The 6,007-nt window shown below is 48.8% G+C and overlaps 1 protein-coding gene and 1 long non-coding RNA gene across 5 annotated transcripts in view; one reads left to right on the top strand and one right to left on the bottom strand.

The window, feature by feature from the left end:
• The window catches only part of TMOD1 (tropomodulin 1), an 88,202-nt gene that overhangs the window by 8,717 nt on the left and 73,478 nt on the right, over positions 1-6,007 (bottom strand). The gene's annotated exons all lie outside the window — the stretch shown is intronic.
• The window catches only part of LOC125964736 (uncharacterized), a 169,158-nt gene that overhangs the window by 155,657 nt on the left and 7,494 nt on the right, over positions 1-6,007 (top strand). The gene's annotated exons all lie outside the window — the stretch shown is intronic.

The raw sequence follows: 6,007 nt of genomic DNA, 5'->3' as shown, positions 1-6,007 counted from the left end.
CTCTGAGAGCGCCAGGAAGCTTCTTGACAACTTTGCTCAGCAAACTCTGATGTCTGGTGTTTATAAAGGACAGCTTGTGAGCCTTCACTGAGAGGAGGGTCTGTAGTGGTGTAGATTCGTTCATAAAGTACTTCTAAATCGCTGGCCATACAGGTATAAAACCCACTTTATCCAACTCCGCTGTTGTCCTTTGTGTACAGAGGCCCCGAGGCTGAAGATCCTCACTCCGGTCAGATAAGATTTAAGTTCAGTCGATCTTAATGAGATCTTAACCTGCTGGAAACATTTCCCCCAACTCTTCCTCAAAGCTCTTGGCCTGCCTGTGTAAACAACAGTGTCTGCCCTGAAGATTACCCTGTATTATCTGTGTCCCCTTATGGTCAACCTTGACATTTTCCCGGGGGCAAGACAATATCAGCCCAAACACTGTTCACATAACAAAGTAGTTAAATGTAAAGCAGGAGCCAGGGGGTTGCAGGCTGGGGTCATTAGCTGACAGGATGGCGGGGATGGTTGGAGGGGCAGGTAGGGCTCCCTTTGTTATAGCAAAGGGAGAGGGTTCGAAACAAATTATAGTGTCTGCAGATGAAAACCAAGCAGCAAGCTAGATCGGCCACAAGAGAAAGGTTGGTCAACGACTGTGGAGCCGGTAGGTGGCAGTCAAGGGGGCTGCCGGTGTGGCAGAGACAGGAAGCTATTGCGAGAGGAAAAAGGTCTGTCTATACTTAGGTGTCTTCCAGTTCCTGAGCTGAGCAGGCAGACCTCAGATAGATGCTTACGGGCTGCAACAAGAACCGAACTGAGGCTAGGCGCTGGTGTGGAGGGGCGCAGGGGCACACAGGCTGCCCAGTCTGGGGCCTAGAGTTTAGCCTTTGCCTGAGCTCCTCCCCTCCCCTCCACCCGCCTTGAAAGAACAATGAATGCAAATCAGTGGGCAGTCTCCTGGAGAGAAGACAGTGTGTCTGGCCAGATTTCTGGAGACCATCAGAATGTCCAACAGCTTGGGGGAAGATGGGGGGGAACAAAAACCAAAGCCCAAAGAGCAGAAGTTTGCCCAGAGTGACCAGAGGGTTTACATGAGCCAGGCTTGACACGTTAGCTGAACAAGCATTATACCCCTTTTGCACTCAACCCCTCATTGGAGCCCCTCCAACAATTCTGGAGTGTCAGTGTTGTCACCATTGCCATGTTATGGATGAGGAAAGTATGGCAGGGAACAAAATAATAAAGCTGGTACCAGACGGAACCAAGGCTTGTGACTCATCTGGAGCCTTGGTCCAGCGCCTCCCTCAGTACAATCCGGCCCTGTCCATGTAGGCTTTACATACCCACATCTCATCTGGTTCTCACAAGTAGGACTAGCTCCCTTCCCCTGGAGAAGAGAAGGGAGCCAGGGTCCCTGAGAGCAAGCGGCAGAGCCAGGAACCGGAGTCCCCAGCTCGTGGCTCAAGGTACAGAAAAGGATCCCGCGCTGTCTCCCCCTACCTGCCCTCAGTATGCACACTGGGCTGCACCTGTGCAGGGTTCCCCTGCCACTGGCTTCTGCAGGGACTGGATGGGGAGAAGGGAAAGGCACCCACTTATTCAGGTTTTCTTTTTTTCTTTCCATTTAAATAATGAAGGAAATTGAGGCCAAGAGGGAAGTAACTTGCCTCAAGTCACAGTGAATAAGAGATGCAACTGGGAGCAGAAGCCAGGTCTCCCAATATCCTTCTTCAAATCAACCTGCTTTTTACATTCATTAAAGCGAACTCCTCCACGTTGCTTATCATTGCAACTGCCAGAGACTCGTTTATTGTCAGAGCCGGAAGGAATCTCGAGTCATCTGGACCAACCCCCATTCGAGGCTTGAGCTCCCACCAAGCTTTACACCTCCATCATGTCTTTGGGGAGCATTTTATATTCAACAGCATTGACTGAGTGCTATGATGTGCCAAGCACAGGTACCAGAAATAAAGATTAACAGGGGACCAAGATATACCTACAAGAAATCTGATAAAACATCACAAGTACCCTGGTAGATCTCTATCAAGAATGAGAGGCACAATGAACGAAGTAGTCAGATTTTCCAAGGACGGCGGTTAAGTTGTACACTGAATCTTAAACGATAAAGGGATAGACGGTGGGAAAGTACGGGAAGCATTAGGAGTAACAGTCCTCTAAAGGGAGGCTTTTGCCTGGGTCACTGGGAGGCACTCCAGCTACCTGGACCGGTTGGTACCAGTAGGGCAAGAAGATGGCTTGTTGGGGTGTCAAGAGATGAGTCTGGCAGGGCCTCACCCAGAGAAGAGGTGGAGAGCACAGGTTCTGGGGCCAGACTGCCGGGACAAGTCCCACTTCCGCCCATGGACAGTGGGTAACCTTACCTACTTCTCTAGGCCTCTGTCTCCTTACTGTAGGATGGGGATGACGACAGCACCTGCCTCAACTGGTTGTTGGGAACGTTACAGGAGTTAGTAAGATTGAAGTGTTCAGAGCAGGCCTGGCACGCAGTGAGCGCCATGTAAGTATCAGCTACGGTTACTAAGGGACTTAGAAGCCACGTCAAGGAGTTTAACCTGAGAGCAGTGGGAACACAGAAAGCGTTCTAAGCAGAGTGGTGGGACAAGCTTTGGGATGAGCGCTGCGTGAGATGCCCGCCCTGGAGGAGCTAGAGGAGCTGCAGGGCCCGAGGACGTTTCAGGATGCCCGGTAAATGTGATGAGGGCTTGACAAAGGGCAGGGCAAGGTGGCTGGTGAGGAGGTGGCTGGCTGGGCTGGGGGTAGTGCATAGAGAGAGGTAGAGATTTCTGGCTTGAATGGCTGCAAGGAAAGTAGTGCCCTTTCCCAAGATGGTTTTGGGGGAAGATGATGAAATTGATTTGGGGTGTATGTGCTGTGTCTGGGGTGCCTGTTAGAAAGGTCTTCCTTGAGAGTATAGTAAAAAAGTGACTTTCCCAGGAAGGGATGTTTTCTGCTTTTAAACATGTTACTCTACCACACAACTGTCTTAACCTGGAGGCTGCAATTCAGATTTCATTAAGTGAAGAGAGCTTCAGTGGCAGATTTACAGGACCTGAGTGCCAGCCTGGCTCTCAGCTATAAATAGTGTGGAGATAGGAGTCGTCTGAGGTGTCACCATGGGAAAAGAGAGATGGGGGTCCTCGGCTCCTTCCTGACACCCCCTCACCCTGACACCCCACTCTCTCCCATAGAGCACTCTGTTAAGAGCCCAGGGCAATGGCTGGGAAGGACCAAAGACATGCCATTCAGGATGGGTCCTGGGCAGGGCTGACCCATGGCCTTAGGGATTAAATGTCTCCCAAGGAAGAGCCCACCTGCCTTGCAGGTAAGCAAAGCCCAGGTCCCGCAGACCCGGCAATGGGCCAGGAGCCAGCACAGAGGTTGGCTGGAGTGAGAAGGAAATCGGAGAGGCCCGCTCTCGTCCGCACGGAGCTTGCCTGCTGCTGCCAAGCTGCAGCAGCAGACACAGTAACAACCACGGTGGCTGGACCGGGGCCGGCTTTTATGACAAACATATTCAGCTGAGAAACATGGAAGCCTGTCTGCTTCATTAGAGCATCAAGAGCAGGATGAAAATACTGTGTTGGAAAGAAAGTCAGGATTTCTCTTTTGCAGGAGGACACCGGTGCACCATCAGAATCAGAAGCGTTTCTTTCTCAAAAACTAGCGGATGGGTGCAAATTTGCTTTTAAAGCTAGATGTCCTACTTCACCGACTAGTACTCTGTTGCGTGCAGTCACCTAGATGATTCTGCTCTAATTCCTTCTGTGGGGAACCTCAAGGGAATAGCTGCACAGTTCCATGGGGTAACTCAGAGGCCCATTTTAATCACCTATCATTCCTGCCCAGAAAACTGCCACGGTCCCACTTCCCACCTGCTTTCCTCACCAAACTCCTGAGCTTGGCGTGAAAGGCCTTTGGCTCACAGCCTCCCACACCTACCCAGCCCCCTTCCCGTGAATACCTCATATACCTGTTCATCGTCCTGCCTTGGCCCATGTTGTTCCCTCTGCTTGGAATGTCCTTCCCTCCCTCCTCTGGGAGCTCCTGTTTTTCCGTCCAGGTGTAACTCCCAGTAATAGTTCCTCAGTCCTTTCGGAACTTTCTGTCTCTCCTATCCTGCATACTGAGTCCTACCACCTTGCCTCTGCCTACACCAGCACCCCTGCCAGGAAGGCCTCCTGACCTCCCACACAACCTGTCTCTTCCTTGAAAGGCTGACTCATGCCCACACCCACCAGGATGCTTGGATTAACCAGCCTCTGTCCTCACAAATCATTTGCTCACTTTGTTCGGATACAGTTTGTAGGCCTTCTTGAATTGGGGGCATGACTTTCTCCCATAAAAGGCTGTAAAGCTTCTTTACAGTGCACTAGCTTTCTGCTACCCCTTATGTCACCTCGCACAGTCCTGGGCACACAAAAGATGCTCCCAAAGTGCTCGCTGTAACTAACAACGGGCGTGACTTGACTGAGCCACTGTCTAGAAGGGCAGTCCCTCCCGGGCCTCAGTTTCTCCAGAGGAGAACTGGAGGGAGGAGCCTGAGGTCCCGTCCAGCTCTGGCATGCCAGGCTCCTGCCATAACCTCAGCAAGTCCCTGGTGATAGGAATTGGGCCTGGATTTTGGAATCATAGACTCTCAGGACAGAGAGTCCTCAAGGGCCATTTCTTCTAGCCTCCAGCTGACCCTGGGGTCCCCCCTACAGCACCCCTGACTCTAGTCATCCGGAAACTTCTGTCCCTAGAAAGAAGTCCTCCAAGCCATCTTGCCACTGGAAGACCAAAGCTGGATTAGCCTTGAGATGGGCACCGAGGGACACATAAGAAGCTTAATCTAAGCTGAGAGAGAAAAAAAAAAAAGTGAGATTACTGAATATCAGAATAGAACTCAAGGCTTTTAAGTGCTGGTTCTGCAGCCAGATCACAGCTGGGCCAACAGAGTCCAGGTCGCAGACCTTCCTCAACAATTCAATGTAGCTATCACCTCTGTCACACCATGATAATTCTAATTCTTAGTTGTTTGTGTTTGCTCTCTTTTATTTCAAATAAGGACACTTCAGATAAACCAGGACACCTGACCTGGTGTGGGTTTTTTTGTTGTTTTTGTTTGTTTGATGGACTTTTCTAGATCTGCAGCTCTAGAAAAAGTAGCAGCTGGAGAAAGCAATGAATACATAGCCTCTTAAGAACAGGAACCTATACCTTCAACAGCCAGTGCCCTATAGGACTTCGAGAAATGTTTGTTGAATTGAGTAGCTCTGTGGTTATCTATGCACAGGTTCTGTGAGTACCTGCCTCGTGCATACACACTTACATACTCATCCCCATTCTTCTAGGCCTTCCATGTATTAACCTAGCTTCAGATTCATCACAGGAAGGGACATACCTGAACTCTGAGATGTGCTTTAGTATTAAGCTCCTTGCATTTTACTGAGTGTTAGAAACAAAAAAAAAGCAACATATTTAGAGCAGGTTTGAATTTGATGAAAAACTCACTGAAGGCATCGTCCTTTAGAAATACAGTTATTTCACAATTCAATCCCAGAATGAAGCTTCTTCTTTTCAAAAAACTCATTACGCTTCCTTCTCTGACAAGAATCATGTAACTTGGTTTGTCTTCCTCCTGCCTTGATTCTAGGAAACTCACAGCTGAATATAATGATCAATTAAGTTAACAGACCTACTCCTTGTTTTTTTTCTCTTATTTTCCTATAGCCTTATCAGACATACTCCTCTTTGGACACGCTATCAAGTTCTTTAAGCAGCCAGCAGGAATACACATGAGAAATAACTAGGCATAGAGCTTGAGAACACTTAGCATCTGGAAGTAAGTCGGTGATTGGTCTCCCTTTTGTTCAACTGACTAGTATTTCTTTTTGGTGTTTGCTCCTAAGAAAGATTGTGACATTTTCTTTCTTTTCTTTTTTTTTTTAAGAAAAAAATGCAAACTATGTCTTTAACTGAGATTAAATGTAACCTGTTTTACTTTACTATAAAGTCAGCA

This window comes from Orcinus orca, chromosome 6, assembly GCF_937001465.1.
Source record: "Orcinus orca chromosome 6, mOrcOrc1.1, whole genome shotgun sequence".
Classification (NCBI taxonomy): domain Eukaryota; kingdom Metazoa; phylum Chordata; class Mammalia; order Artiodactyla; family Delphinidae; genus Orcinus; species Orcinus orca.
The sequence above is the reverse complement of the archived record's forward strand: the minus strand, read 5'-3'. Positions and strand labels throughout refer to the sequence as shown.